The following is a 15,713-nucleotide window of genomic DNA, read 5'->3' as shown; positions in this document are numbered from 1 at the left end:
TTTAATGTCTGTAGACATGTCCAGGGAAAATTGGCTCAGTAGCGCCACCTAGAAAAATGAGAAACGCGAGCCCCGAGATGGGTATGACCTACATGTATAAAACTCGAACACATATCTAACGTTCGAGACGCACGTAAAAGTCTATTATGGCCATGTCCTAAACCCAACAGGAAGTCCGCCATTTGGAAGTGAAGGTGACATTTTGGCTCTAATTTTGCCATTTCCATGCCTCGAACTTTTGCGAACTCCTCATTGGAATTTCATCGTACAAGCTTCATATTTGGTCAGTGTCAACTACACCCCTGGGCCATGTTAAATTGCGGAGCTTTTGAGTTTTCGGGTTACTGTGAGGCCGTGGCGCCACGGCGAATTTCGATGACTCGCCATGAAAATCTTATTGCCTCTCGTTCTGTCATACATTGTCCGACCTTGACCAAAGTGGACACATATGATAAGGCTCCACCCCTGAACATATTTCAACTGCCATATTTGACACCAGGGACAGCGCCACCTAGTGGGAACAGGAAATGTCATGTTTTACACTTTGGGGTACAGTATTGTAATGGGTGACATCTGCAGCCTCAAATTTCTCCAGGAAAGCCTTAAGGAGTTGGTCTTGGGTTACAGAGAAAACTGTGAGTTTTCGCTGAAGGGTGTGACTTCAGCAGCATGGCGAACATTGAGGTCTCGCCATGAAGAAACAAATTAGTGTAACTCAATGAAATCCAATGTGATCAGTACCAGATTTTACAGGGATGATGTCAGACCCGCCCTGAACAGATTGATATGCCCATTGTCAGGAATACGTAGAGCGCCACCTAGTGGCACCAGGAAATGTCATGTCTTTCATTTTGTTGTACTGATTTTCACAGGTTCATCGTGGCCACCTCAAAAGCGGTGAATATCACCATCAGTCCCTCTTGATGCTTCAGTGAGAAAATTGTGACTATAAACTGAACGGCGCACCCTGGTGGCAACACAGTTCACCATGAAAGATGAAGTGGCTTTTGAGGGGCTTGAAAAGTTTAAAAGTCTTGAAATTTGGCGCACACCTCTAATGTGATGAGGATTTCTTTTATATGTTCATTTTCCTTGAACAGCGCAAAATGGCTCCACAGCGCCCCCTACAAAATTTCAAAACAACAGCCCCTGCTCTGTGTTTTATGTATGAGTTTGAAACCTGGCAAGCTTATTGGAGATATCAAGATGTACAAAAAGTCTCTTGGAGCAATATCCCAAATCCAACAGGAAGTCAGCCATTTTAAAATTAATGTGTAAATTTGGCGACATTTTCCCTCTTTTCAGGCCTCATACTTTGACGAACTCCTCCAAGGGATTTCATTAGATTTACGCGATCTCCTGTGTGTGGAATCTAAAGACCTTTGTGATGTTAAATTGCGAAGCTTTTACGTTCAGGGAAACGGGTGGTCATGGCGGCACGTGGAGTTTCAATCACTCGCCAAAAAGCAGTAACCTGCTGTCGCTCAAAAACACAATGTCCAATCTCTCCCAAAGGTCGCAGGCGTGATGAGACTCGAGCTCGGAAATGTTTGTTATGCCATTTGTCAGTAATGGTTAGAGCGCCACCTAGTGGGACGACTATAATAATGGTTGAATGAGATGAAATTTTAGCTGGTGGTTAAATGCATGAATTCCATCAATGTGACATCAGATCGGAAGCGCTGGTTTTAGGTGTTGGGCTTGGCTCGACGCGCCGGGGGTGCGAGGGCCCTCATATCGCTGCTTGCAGCTTTAATTATTATTATTATTATTAGGGCCCGAGCACAAAAGTGCGAAGGCCCTATTGTATCTGCTCTGTTTCTTATTATTATTATTATTATTATTATTATTATTATTATTATTATTATTATTATTATTATTATTATTTCGGCAAATGAATCGGCCTTTTGAGGGCCTAAACATGCTCGAAAACTCATGAAATTTTGCAGACGCGTCAGGTCTGGTGAAAATTTACGTATTTTAATGTCCGTAGACATGTCCAGGGAAAATTGGCTCAGTAGCGCCACCTAGAAAAATGAGAAACGCGAGCCCCGAGATGGGTATGACCTACATGTATAAAACTCGAACACATATCTAACTTTCGGAGACGCACATAAAAGTCTATTATGGCCATGTCCTAAACCCAACAGGAAGTCCGCCATTTGGAAGTGAAGGTGACATTTTGGCTCTAATTTTGCCATTTCCATGCCTCGAACTTTTGCGAACTCCTCATTGGAATTTCATCGTACAAGCTTCATATTTGGTCAGTGTCAACTACACACCTGGGCCATGTTAAATTGCGGAGCTTTTGAGTTTTCGGGTTACTGTGAGGCCGTGGCGCCACGGCGAATTTCGATGACTCGCCATGAAAATCTTATTGCCTCTCGTTCTGTCATACATTGTCCGACCTTGACCAAAGTGGACACATATGATAAGGCTCCACCCCTGAACATATTTCAACTGCCATATTTGACACCAGGGACAGCGCCACCTAGTGGGAACAGGAAATGTCATGTTTTACACTTTGGGGTACAGTATTGTAATGGGTGACATCTGCAGCCTCAAATTTCTCCAGGAAAGCCTTAAGGAGTTGGTCTTGGGTTACAGAGAAAACTGTGAGTTTTCGCTGAAGGGTGTGACCCCAGCAGCATGGCGAACATTGAGGTCTCGCCATGAAGAAACAAATTAGTGTAACTCAATGAAATCCAATGTGATCAGTACCAGATTTTACAGGGATGATGTCAGACCCGCCCTGAACAGATTGATATGCCCATTGTCAGGAATACGTAGAGCGCCACCTAGTGGCACCAGGAAATGTCATGTCTTTCATTTTGTTGTACTGATTTTCACAGGTTCATCGTGGCCACCTCAAAAGCGGTGAATATCACCATCAGTCCCTCTTGATGCTTCAGTGAGAAAATTGTGACTATAAACTGAACGGCGCACCCTGGTGGCAGCGCAGTTCACCATGAAAGATGAAGTGGCTTTTGAGGGGCTTGAAAAGTTTAAAAGTCTTGAAATTTGGCGCACACCTCTAATGTGATGAGGATTTCTTTTTATATGTTCATTTTCCTTGAACAGCGCAAAATGGCTCCACAGCGCCCCTACAAAATTTCAAAACAACAGCCCCTGCTCTGTGTTTTATGTATGAGTTTGAAACCTGGCAAGCTTATTGGAGATATCAAGATGTACAAAAAGTCTCTTGGAGCAATATCCCAAATCCAACAGGAAGTCAGCCATTTTAAAATCAATGTGTAAATTTGGCGACATTTTCCCTCTTTTCAGGCCTCATACTTTGACGAACTCCTCCAAGGGATTTCATTAGATTTACGCGATCTCCTGTGTGTGGAATCTAAAGACCTTTGTGATGTTAAATTGCGAAGCTTTTTACGTTCAGGGAAACGGGGGTGGTCATGGCGGCACGTGGAGTTTCAATCCCTCGCCAAAAGCAGTAACCTGCTGTCGCTCAAAAACACAATGTCCAATCTCTCCCAAAGGTCGCAGGCGTGATGAGACTCGAGCTCGGAAATGTTTGTTATGCCATTTGTCAGTAATGGTTAGAGCGCCACCTAGTGGGACGACTATAATAATGGTTGAATGAGATGAAATTTTAGCTGGTGGTTAAATGCATGAATTCCATCAATGTGACATCAGATCGGAAGCGCTGGTTTTAGGTGTTGGGCTTGGCTCGACGCCGCCCGGGGTCGCGAGGGCCCTCATATCGCTGCTTGCAGCTTTAATTAGGGCCCGAGCACGAAAGTGCGAAGGCCCTATTGTATCTGCTCTGTTTCTTATTATTATTATTATTATTATTATTATTATTATTATTATTATTATTATTATTTCGGCAAATGAATCGGCCTTTTGAGGGCCTAAACATGCTCAAAACTCATGAAATTTTGCACACGCGTCAGGTCTGGTGAAAATTTACGTATTTTAATGTCCGTGAGACATGTCCAGGGAAAATTGGCTCAGTAGCGCCACCTAGAAAAATGAGAAACGCGAGCCCCGAGATGGGTATGACCTACATGTATAAAACTCGAAACACATATCTAACGTTCAGAGACGCACAAAAAGTCTATTATGGCCATGTCCTAAACCCAACAGGAAGTCCGCCATTTGGAAGTGAAGGTGACATTTTGGCTCTAATTTTGCCATTTCCATGCCTCGAACTTTTTCGAACTCCTCATTGGAATTTCATTGTACAAGCTTCATATTTGGTCAGTGTCAACTACACACCTGGGCCATGTTAAATTGCGGAGCTTTTGAGTTTTCGGATACGGTGAGGCCGTGGCGCCACGGCGAATTTCGATGACTCGCCAAGAAAATCTTATTGCCTCTCGTTCTGTCATACATTGTCCGACCTTGACCAAAGTGGACACATATGATAAGGCTCCACCCCTGAACATATTTCAACTGCCATATTTGACATCAGGGACAGCGCCACCTAGTGGGAACAGGAAATGTCATGTTTTACACTTTGGGGTACAGTATTGTAATGGGTGACATCTGCAGCCTCAAATTTCTCCAGGAAAGCCTTAAGGAGTTGGTCTTGGGTTACAGAGAAAACTGTGAGTTTTCGCTGAAGGGTGTGACCCCAGCAGCATGGCGAACATTGAGGTCTCGCCATGAAGAAACAAATTAGTGTAACTCAATGAAATCCAATGTGATCAGTACCAGATTTTACAGGGATGATGTCAGACCCGCCCTGAACAGATTGATATGCCCATTGTCAGGAATACGTAGAGCGCCACCTAGTGGCACCAGGAAATGTCATGTCTTTCATTTTGTTGTACTGATTTTCACAGGTTCATCGTGGCCACCTCAAAAGCGGTGAGTATCACCATCAGTCCCTCTTGATGCTTCAGTGAGAAAATTGTGACTATAAACTGAACGGCGCACCCTGGTGGCAACGCAGTTCACCATGAAAGATGAAGTGGCTTTTGAGGGGCTTGAAAAGTTTAAAAGTCTTGAAATTTGGCGCACACCTCTAATGTGATGAGGATTTCTTTTTATATGTTCATTTTCCTTGAATAGCGCAAAATGGCTCCACAGCGCCCCCTACAAAATTTCAAAACAACAGCCCCTGCTCTGTGTTTTATGTATGAGTTTGAAACCTGGCAAGCTTATTGGAGATATCAAGATGTACAAAAAGTCTCTTGGAGCAATATCCCAAATCCAACAGGAAGTCAGCCATTTTAAAATTAAGGTGTAAATTTGGCGACATTTTCCCTCTTTTCAGGCCTCATACTTTGACGAACTCCTCCAAGGGATTTCATTAGATTTACGCGATCTCCTGTGTGTGGAATCTAAAGACCTTTGTGATGTTAAATTGCGAAGCTTTTACGTTCAGGGAAACGGGGTGGTCATGGCGGCACGTGGAGTTTCAATCACTTGCCAAAAGCAGTAACCTGCTGTCGCTCAAAACACAATGTCCAATCTCTCCCAAAGGTCGCAGGCGTGATAAGACTCGAGCTCGGAAATGTTTGTTATGCCATTTGTCAGTAATGGTTAGAGCGCCACCTAGTGGGACGACTATAATAATGGTTGAATGAGATGAAATTTTAGCTGGTGGTTAAATGCATGAATTCCATCAATGTGACATCAGATCAGATCGGAGCGCTGGTTTTAGGTGTTGGGCTTGGCTCGACGCGCCGGGGTGCGAGGGCCCTCATATCGCTGCTTGCAGCTTTAATTAGGGCCCGAGCACAAAAGTGCGAAGGCCCTATTGTATCTGCTCTGTTTCTTATTATTATTATTATTATTATTATTATTATTATTATTATTATTATTATTATTATTATTATTATTATTTTTCGGCAAATGAATCGGCCTTTTGAGGGCCTAAACATGCTCGAAAACTCATGAAATTTTGCAGACTCGTCAGGTCTGGTGAAAATTTACGTATTTTAATGTCCGTAGACATGTCCAGGGAAAATTGGCTCAGTAGCGCCACCTAGAAAAATGAGAAACGCGAGCCCCCGAGATGGGTATGACCTACATGTATAAAACTCGAACACATATCTAACGTTCGGAGACGCACATAAAAGTCTATTATGGCCATGTCCTAAACCCAACAGGAAGTCCGCCATTTGGAAGTGAAGGTGACATTTTGGCTCTAATTTTGCCATTTCCATGCCTCGAACTTTTGCGAACTCCTCATTGGAATTTCATCGTACAAGCTTCATATTTGGTCAGTGTCAACTACACACCTGGGCCATGTTAAATTGCGGAGCTTTTGAGTTTTCGGGTTACTGTGAGGTCGTGGCGCCACGGCGAATTTCGATGACTCGCCATGAAAATCTTATTGCCTCTCGTTCTGTCATACATTGTCCGACCTTGACCAAAGTGGACACATATGATAAGGCTCCACCCCTGAACATATTTCAACTGCCATATTTGACATCAGGGACAGCGCCACCTAGTGGGAACAGGAAATGTCATGTTTTACACTTTGGGGTACAGTATTGTAATGGGTGACATCTGCAGCCTCAAATTTCTCCAGGAAAGCCTTAAGGAGTTGGTCTTGGGTTACAGAGAAAACTGTGAGTTTTCGCTGAAGGGTGTGACCCCAGCAGCATGGCGAACATTGAGGTCTCGCCATGAAGAAACAAATTAGTGTAACTCAATGAAATCCAATCTGATCAGTACCACATTTTACAGGGATGATGTCAGACCCGCCCTGAACAGATTGATATGCCCATTGTCAGGAATACGTAGAGCGCCACCTAGTGGCACCAGGAAATGTCATGTCTTTCATTTTGTTGTACTGATTTTCACAGGTTCATCGTGGCCACCTCAAAAGCGGTGAATATCACCATCAGTCCCTCTTGATGCTTCAGTGAGAAAATTGTGACTATAAACTGAACGGCGCACCCTGGTGGCAACGCAGTTCACCATGAAAGATGAAGTGGCTTTTGAGGGCTTGAAAAGTTTAAAAAGTCTTGAAATTTGGCGCACACCTCTAATGTGATGAGGGATTTGTTTTTATATGTTCATTTTCCTTGAACAGCGCAAAATGGCTCCACAGCGCCCCTACAAAATTTCAAAACAACAGCCCCTGCTCTGTGTTTTATGTATGAGTTTGAAACCTGGCAAGCTTATTGGAGATATCAAGATGTACAAAAAGTCTCTTGGAGCAGTATCCCAAATCCAACAGGAAGTCAGCCATTTTAAAATTAATGTGTAAATTTGGCGACATTTTCCCTCTTTTCAGGCCTCATACTTTGACGAACTCCTCCAAGGGATTTCATTAGATTTACGCGATCTCCTGTGTGTGGAATCTAAAGACCTTTGTGATGTTAAATTGCGAAGCTTTTACGTTCAGGGAAACGGGTGGTCATGGCGGCACGTGGAGTTTCAATCACTCGCCAAAAGCAGTAACCTGCTGTCGCTCAAAAACACAATGTCCAATCTCTCCCAAAGGTCGCAGGCGTGATGAGACTCGAGCTCGGAAATGTTTGTTATGCCATTTGTCAGCAATGGTTAGAGCGCCACCTAGTGGGACGACTATAATAATGGTTGAATGAGATGAAATTTTAGCTGGTGGTTAAATGCATGAATTCCATCAATGTGACATCAGATCGGAAGCGCTGGTTTTAGGTGTTGGGCTTGGCTCGACGCCGCGGGTGCGAGGGGCCTCATATATCGCTGCTTGCAGCTTTAATTAGGGCCCGAGCACAAAAGTGCGCGAAGGCCCTATTGTATCTGCTCTGTTTCTTATTATTATTATTATTATTATTATTATTATTATTATTATTATTATTATTATTATTATTATTATTATTTCGGCAAATGAATCGGCCTTTTGAGGGCCTAAACATGCTCGAAAAACTCATGAAATTTTGCAGACGCGTCAGGTCTGGTGAAAATTTACGTATTTTAATGTCCCTAGACATGTCCAGGGAAAATTGGCTCAGTAGCGCCACCTAGAAAAATGAGAAACGCGAGCCCCGAGATGGGTATGACCTACATGTATAAAACTCGAACACTTATCTAACGTTCGGAGACGCACATAAAAGTCTATTATGGCCATGTCCTAAACCCAACAGGAAGTCCGCCATTTGGAAGTGAAGGTGACATTTTGGCTCTAATTTTGCCATTTCCATGCCTCGAACTTTTGCGAACTCCTCATTGGAATTTCATCGTACAAGCTTCATATTTGGTCAGTGTCAACTACACACCTGGGCCATGTTAAATTGCGGAGCTTTTGAGTTTTCGGGTTACTGTGAGGCCGTGGCGCCACGGCGAATTTCGATGACTCGCCATGAAAATCTTATTGCCTCTCGTTCTGTCATACATTGTCCGACCTTGACCAAAGTGGACACATATGATAAGGCTCCACCCCTGAACATATTTCAACTGCCATATTTGACACCAGGGACAGCGCCACCTAGTGGGAACAGGAAATGTCATGTTTTACACTTTGGGGTACAGTATTGTAATGGGTGACATCTGCAGCCTCAAATTTCTCCAGGAAAGCCTTAAGGAGTTGGTCTTGGGTTACAGAGAAAACTGTGAGTTTTCGCTGAAGGGTGTGACCCCAGCAGCATGGCGAACATTGAGGTCTCGCCATGAAGAAACAAATTAGTGTAACTCAATGAAATCCAATCTGATCAGTACCAGATTTTACAGGGATGATGTCAGACCCGCCCTGAACAGATTGATATGCCCATTGTCAGGAATACGTAGAGCGCCACCTAGTGGCACCAGGAAATGTCATGTCTTTCATTTTGTTGTACTGATTTTCACAGGTTCATCATGGCCACCTCAAAAGCGGTGAATATCACCATCAGTCCCTCTTGATGCTTCAGTGAGAAAATTGTGACTATAAACTGAACGGCGCACCCTGGTGGCAGCGCAGTTCACCATGAAAGATGAAGTGGCTTTTGAGGGCTTGAAAAGTTTAAAAGTCTTGAAATTTGGCGCACACCTCTAATGTGATGAGGGATTTCTTTTATATGTTCATTTTCCTTGAAGAGCGCAAAATGGCTCCACAGCGCCCCCTACAAAATTTCAAAACAACAGCCCCTGCTCTGTGTTTTATGTATGAGTTTGAAACCTGGCAAGCTTATTGGAGATATCAAGATGTACAAAAAAGTCTCTTGGAGCAATATCCCAAATCCAACAGGAAGTCAGCCATTTTAAAATTAATGTGTAAATTTGGCGACATTTTCCCCTCTTTTCAGGCCTCATACTTTGACGAACTCCTCCAAGGGATTTCATTAGATTTACGCGATCTCCTGTGTGTGGAATCTAAAGACCTTTGTGATGTTAAATTGCGAAGCTTTTACGTTCTGGGAAACGGGGGTGGTCATGGCGGCACGTGGAGTTTCAATCACTCGCCAAAAGCAGTAACCTGCTGTCGCTCAAAAACACAATGTCCAATCTCTCCCAAAGGTCGCAGGCGTGATGAGACTCGAGCTCGGAAATGTTTGTTATGCCATTTGTCAGTAATGGTTAGAGCGCCACCTAGTGGGACGACTATAATAATGGTTGAATGAGATGAAATTTTAGCTGGTGGTTAAATGCATGAATTCCATCAATGTGACATCAGATCGGAAGCGCTGGTTTTAGGTGTTGGGCTTGGCTCGACGCCGCCGGGGTGCGAGGGCCCTCATATCGCTGCTTGCAGCTTTAATTATTATTATTATTATTATTTCGGCAAATGAATCGGCCTTTTGAGGGCCTAAACATGCTCGAAAACTCATGAAATTTTGCAGACGCGTCAGGTCTGGTGAAAATTTACGTATTTTAATGTCCCTAGACATGTCCAGGGAAAATTGGCTCAGTAGCGCCACCTAGAAAAATGAAAACGCGAGCCCCGAGATGGGTATGACCTACATGTATAAAACTCGAACACTTATCTAACGTTCGGAGACGCACATAAAAGTCTATTATGGCCATGTCCTAAACCCAACAGGAAGTCCGCCATTTGGAAGTGAAGGTGACATTTTGGCTCTAATTTTGCCATTTCCATGCCTCGAACTTTGCGAACTCCTCATTGGAATTTCATCGTACAAGCTTCATATTTGGTCAGTGTCAACTACACACCTGGGCCATGTTAAATTGCGGAGCTTTTGAGTTTTCGGGTTACTGTGAGGCCGTGGCGCCACGGCGAATTTCGATGACTCGCCATGAAAATCTTATTGCCTCTCGTTCTGTCATACATTGTCCGACCTTGACCAAAGTGGACACATATGATAAGGCTCCACCCCTGAACATATTTCAACTGCCATATTTGACACCAGGGACAGCGCCACCTAGTGGGAACAGGAAATGTCATGTTTTACACTTTGGGGTACAGTATTGTAATGGGTGACATCTGCAGCCTCAAATTTCTCCAGGAAAGCCTTAAGGAGTTGGTCTTGGGTTACAGAGAAAACTGTGAGTTTTCGCTGAAGGGTGTGACCCCAGCAGCATGGCGAACATTGAGGTCTCGCCATGAAGAAACAAATTAGTGTAACTCAATGAAATCCAATCTGATCAGTACCAGATTTTACAGGGATGATGTCAGACCCGCCCTGAACAGATTGATATGCCCATTGTCAGGAATACGTAGAGCGCCACCTAGTGGCACCAGGAAATGTCATGTCTTTCATTTTGTTGTACTGATTTTCACAGGTTCATCATGGCCACCTCAAAAGCGGTGAATATCACCATCAGTCCCTCTTGATGCTTCAGTGAGAAAATTGTGACTATAAACTGAACGGCGCACCCTGGTGGCAGCGCAGTTCACCATGAAAGATGAAGTGGCTTTTGAGGGGCTTGAAAAGTTTAAAAGTCTTGAAATTTGGCGCACACCTCTAATGTGATGAGGGATTTCTTTTATATGTTCATTTTCCTTGAAGAGCGCAAAATGGCTCCACAGCGCCCCCTACAAAATTTCAAAACAACAGCCCCTGCTCTGTGTTTTATGTATGAGTTTGAAACCTGGCAAGCTTATTGGAGATATCAAGATGTACAAAAAGTCTCTTGGAGCAATATCCCAAATCCAACAGGAAGTCAGCCATTTTAAAATTAATGTGTAAATTTGGCGACATTTTCCCCTCTTTTCAGGCCTCATACTTTGACGAACTCCTCCAAGGGATTTCATTAGATTTACGTGATCTCCTGTGTGTGGAATCTAAAGACCTTTGTGATGTTAAATTGCGAAGCTTTTACGTTCTGGGAAACGGGTGGTCATGGCGGCACGTGGAGTTTCAATCACTCGCCAAAAGCAGTAACCTGCTGTCGCTCAAAAACACAATGTCCAATCTCTCCCAAAGGTCGCAGGCGTGATGAGACTCGAGCTCGGAAATGTTTGTTATGCCATTTGTCAGTAATGGTTAGAGCGCCACCTAGTGGGACGACTATAATAATGGTTGAATGAGATGAAATTTTAGCTGGTGGTTAAATGCATGAATTCCATCAATGTGACATCAGATCGGAAGCGCTGGTTTTAGGTGTTGGGCTTGGCTCGACGCGCCGGGGGTGCGAGGGCCCTCATATCGCTGCTTGCAGCTTTAATTTATGTATTGTTTTTCCAGAGGCAGGATTTTATTGTGAATATTTTGCATGCATTTGTTTAACTGTAATATTTATGAGATGAAAAGAATTATGGGCTGGAATGATCTGTGCTGTGCTGCAGTCGCTGAGGAAGAGATGCATACTGAATAAATGCAGACCTTAGAAGATGAAGCGTGATAAGTTACATTTAACGAGTTGCAATCAGTGGTTAAATAGATAACGAATAATGGATTGGTTTTGAATGTGTCCAGTTTGAAGCCTTTGCTTTGCTTTGTTTATCTTTCCATATCCATACTTTTCTCTTGCTATCATTCTGATACAAGTTCATCTTGGTTTCATCTCTCCAAATATTGTTTTCTCTTTCTGAACTCTGCAGGCTCTTTTAGATTTTCTCTGGCACACTCTAATCTTGCCTTCTTGTTTCTGAGTGTATCCAGTGTTTTGGAGCCTTTTGTATTTCCATTCATAAAAGTATCTCTGGACTGTAGACGCTGCACTTCCCTCCTCAAGAATGTTCTTCACTCGGTTAGATGTTGTGAAGGGGTCCTTGTCGTGTCCAGTGTTGGTCAAGTTACTTGAAAAAAGTAATCAGTAACTAATTACTGATTACTTCCCCAAAAAAGTAATCCCATTACTTTACTGATTACTTATTTTCAAAAGTAATTAATTACCTAGTTACTTAGTTACTTTTTAAAAACACGATTTACAACCTGAATAGGTAATAAAGCGATAGATCTTTCAGCCCAATTCTACTTTTTCTGCATAATCCATCATACAAAATGTAATCAAATGGAAAAGTCTCTTAAAACTTGGTTTTATTAGTTTTAATCTTTTAACTTTATGCATCAAGCAAAAATTAAATTATATGCAACATTCTCTGACTGGAAGAAATTTGTTTAACATTTAAACCTATTTTCTGCACATTCCAGCACATAAAATAATTTTTTTTGTGTGTTTACACTCACTCTTTCAAATAGATGCAAGTAAAACACAGCAGAAAATAAATAAAGTCAAAGGCTAGTTGCTCTATTTTCACCTGTAAAGCAGGACTGGGGTAGGTGGAGGTTTACCCTGGTGCAGGTGTGCCGCAGCGGTCAGTTGAAGACTCCACGAGTTTCTCTGTCAATTTCCCATTACAGTCGTAGCGCACTCGGTGCTTGCTTGGAAGTTTAGGGGGTGTTTTTCGCTGTAAAAAGAAGTTTTCTTCCCACGCACAACGGACGCTAATGTTTTTGTCACTTTTTATGGAATCAAACTCAAAGTAAGGTCAGTACTTCCACGCTTTAAACACTGCATGCTCATACTCTCTCCCGTACTTGATATATTATCCATTGTTGATCTGCAGACAGCTGTTGTCACGAAAGTCGCACTCGCTTACGTCACTGTCATGAGACATTCTGGCAAAAAACTCACGGTTTTAGTAACGCAGTAACGCAGCGTTCCTACGTGAAAGTAACGGTAATCTAATTACTGTTTTTGCAATGGTAATCCCTTACATTACTCGTTACTTGAAAAAAGTAATCGGATTACAGTAACGCGTTACAAGTAACGCGTTACTGCCCATCTCTGGTCGTGTCCATTTCTTGTTTTAAATAATGAACCAGATTCTTGATTTTATCACTTTTTAATTTTTGCTATCTCTGTGACAGATTTATTTAAGGTTTCTTTGGCCCAGTGATTGCAACTCTAACTTGCATTGACATTCCTGTGGACCTCATATTGAGAGTTTCAGTGAATAACGAAACTGTTTATCAGTCAGTTAGTCAGTCTTTTTTTAGCCTCTGAAAGTGTGGGGCTGTGTATAAAACCCTTTAACAACAGTTTTACATCAACATTACATTTTTGGTGGACTTCAGGAAGAACAGCTAGTGCATGGCTTTAATTAATGTGACAACCAATAAACCAAACATCCGGGAAAGCCTATGAAAACTAAGGGAATAAATCCTGAGTTAAATCAACCACTGAATCAATAAGAGATTAAGAATATAATTCAGGCATGGTTGTTTTAAGATTTAGTCACCTTTATAAAACTCTATAGTCACTTACCAGCTGTTGACCCCGAACACCCCATGAAGCAAACTGGAGCACTGAGTCAGACACCTCCGGAGGATTGAGCTCCCGCACCTCCCTGATGTAATGGTAATGATAAAAGTATCACAAAATCAGTCTAGCAATCACTGACACACTGTCAATGAAATCTCAGTGAAGTGAACATTAGCTCTGCCCCATCAGTTTAAATTTTAACCTATATTATATAACAGTATATTCATCTGTTAAAGATAGCATGTTGACATTTTTGTCCTAATATGTGTGACACTGGTGCTCTTAAAGGATGTACAAATGAAAAAGAAATCATCCCATTATATTATTTAGGATTTATTTCTATGTTACCTTGTGTATAGATTGTAGAGGAGGTATGATGCCAGGAAAGAGTGCTGGTAGACCTAAAAATCAAACACACAAACAAAAAATGTGATTTTTCTCATGAATAAAAGCAGCCAAGAAGTCAGCAAATGCACATTCTGAGACTAATGTAGAAAACACACCACAAAATACTTTTCATGGTATTTTAGTCGTCTTTATTCTCTTGGAGACTGCCAATAACAGTGTGATATATGCTGTTTATGTGCAAATAAGACAACAATGCAAACAGTTCAATTTGGTAAGGAAACTATAGTCTCCAATGGGATATGGCAGCTGAACTGTTGATTGCAGGGTAGTGCTTTAGTTCTTTAATTGGTAATTCTGCTTTCATTCACAAAGGAGAACAAAAGTTAATGAAACCTTTTGGCTTTCTATTGAAGCAACAGAGAAGTCTGAATTTACTAGAAATTTTGATTTTCACTTAAAATGCTGATAATTTTGTTTTCCAAGGGTTGACAACTAGTTATTGTTTATACCAAGGATATAGCTGCAGTTTAAAAAAAATGATTTGCTTTTCATCAGTGTGCTTCTACTTCATCTGTAGACCTGTGATACTTGTGCAGCCTCAAATTCTCTGTATTTAATTGGACAGTGACAGCAATAACACGGGATGGTTTTCAGTTTTAGATAAATTACAGTGAAATGGGAACAATGCTTTACTGTTCTGTCATAGAACCTATGATGAGAGTACTTTATCACACAATGCAGCTGACACTCTGGGGCAACACGAGCTGTGATTGGATTGCATTAGTGGCACTTAAGCCTGACAGTTACCATTTAAAAAAATATGAAAACAACAAATTGGTCTCAGGAATAGATTTGTATTGCACAAATCTGATATGTGTAATAAATGAAAACTTAAAAACTGACAAAAACTAAGAGAGGATGGAAAACTGAGGAAATATTTGAGAGCAGCGAGAGTAAACCGAAACAACGAGGTTACAGACTGAATAACTGAAGAATGAACTTTGATGTTTCTTTGATGATTTTGGGGACCGAATTTTACAGTTTATAAATAAGTAGACATGTTCCACACATGATTTATCCACAAAGATAAAGATTAGGTTACAGTGGATGTATTGGTCAAATACAGGACATTCCCTCAGCAGAATCATCAACTAATCCCAGTGAACAGAAGCACAAATCTCATGTTGTTAGCATGATAAACAACACAAAAAGCTGTATATATTATATTATATTATATTATATTATATTATATTATATTATATTTGAGTACCTTTTCCTGTCTAATATGCACTTTATAGTTTTGGGTGCCTGTTATAGTGAAAATGTTGTATTTTGAGTGTTTATTTAGCTTCAGCTTCTATTTTGAGTTTATTTCCCTTGTATTTAGTTTCCTCACAGTCTCCGTGTTTAGTGTAAATCTTCTTGTATGCATGTTTAGCTTTATGTCTTTTAGGATTTTTCTAGTTTTACTTTGATCGAGACTTTATCTAGTATGGTTTCTTTCCTGTCTTCAGTACTCTAAGCGCCCATTGTCATTGTGTTTGTTATATAACCTTGAGTGTTTGGTGGCATGTTCTTGTGAATTGCTTTTCCTGGTATCTTTTATGTCTCTCTTTGGACTTTTTGGATCATGTTTGAAAGTTTAATCAGCCCGCCTTTCCTTTTGTTTTATATTATACCTGCAATATTCTGCAATTGGGTCCTTTGTCTACAGTCTACACACAAACTGATACCTTGTCCTCTCAAAGCAATATCTTTGTCCTACGATGATAGCACATGACAGAAGTTGTTAGTAGATGTTTTGAAGCTGCTTT

At 41.6% G+C, this 15,713-nt stretch overlaps 1 protein-coding gene across 1 annotated transcript in view; it reads right to left on the bottom strand.

Annotated features, from left to right (window-relative positions):
* Nucleotides 1-13,907, bottom strand: part of LOC116335007 (inactive dipeptidyl peptidase 10-like) — a 46,540-nt gene extending 32,633 nt beyond the window's left edge. Inside the window, exons 1-2 of the mRNA XM_039599642.1 lie at nucleotides 13,900-13,907; nucleotides 13,555-13,636 (exon numbers count right to left, since the gene is read on the bottom strand). The gene's annotated coding sequence lies outside the window, so the exon portion shown is untranslated. The remainder of the gene's footprint in view (nucleotides 1-13,554; nucleotides 13,637-13,899) is intronic.
* Between the last annotated feature and the right edge of the window lie 1,806 nt (nucleotides 13,908-15,713).

This window comes from Oreochromis aureus, linkage group 16, assembly GCF_013358895.1.
Source record: "Oreochromis aureus strain Israel breed Guangdong linkage group 16, ZZ_aureus, whole genome shotgun sequence".
Classification (NCBI taxonomy): Eukaryota; Metazoa; Chordata; class Actinopteri; order Cichliformes; family Cichlidae; genus Oreochromis; species Oreochromis aureus.
Note: the sequence above shows the minus strand (reverse complement) of the source record. Positions and strands in the feature narration are given on the sequence as shown.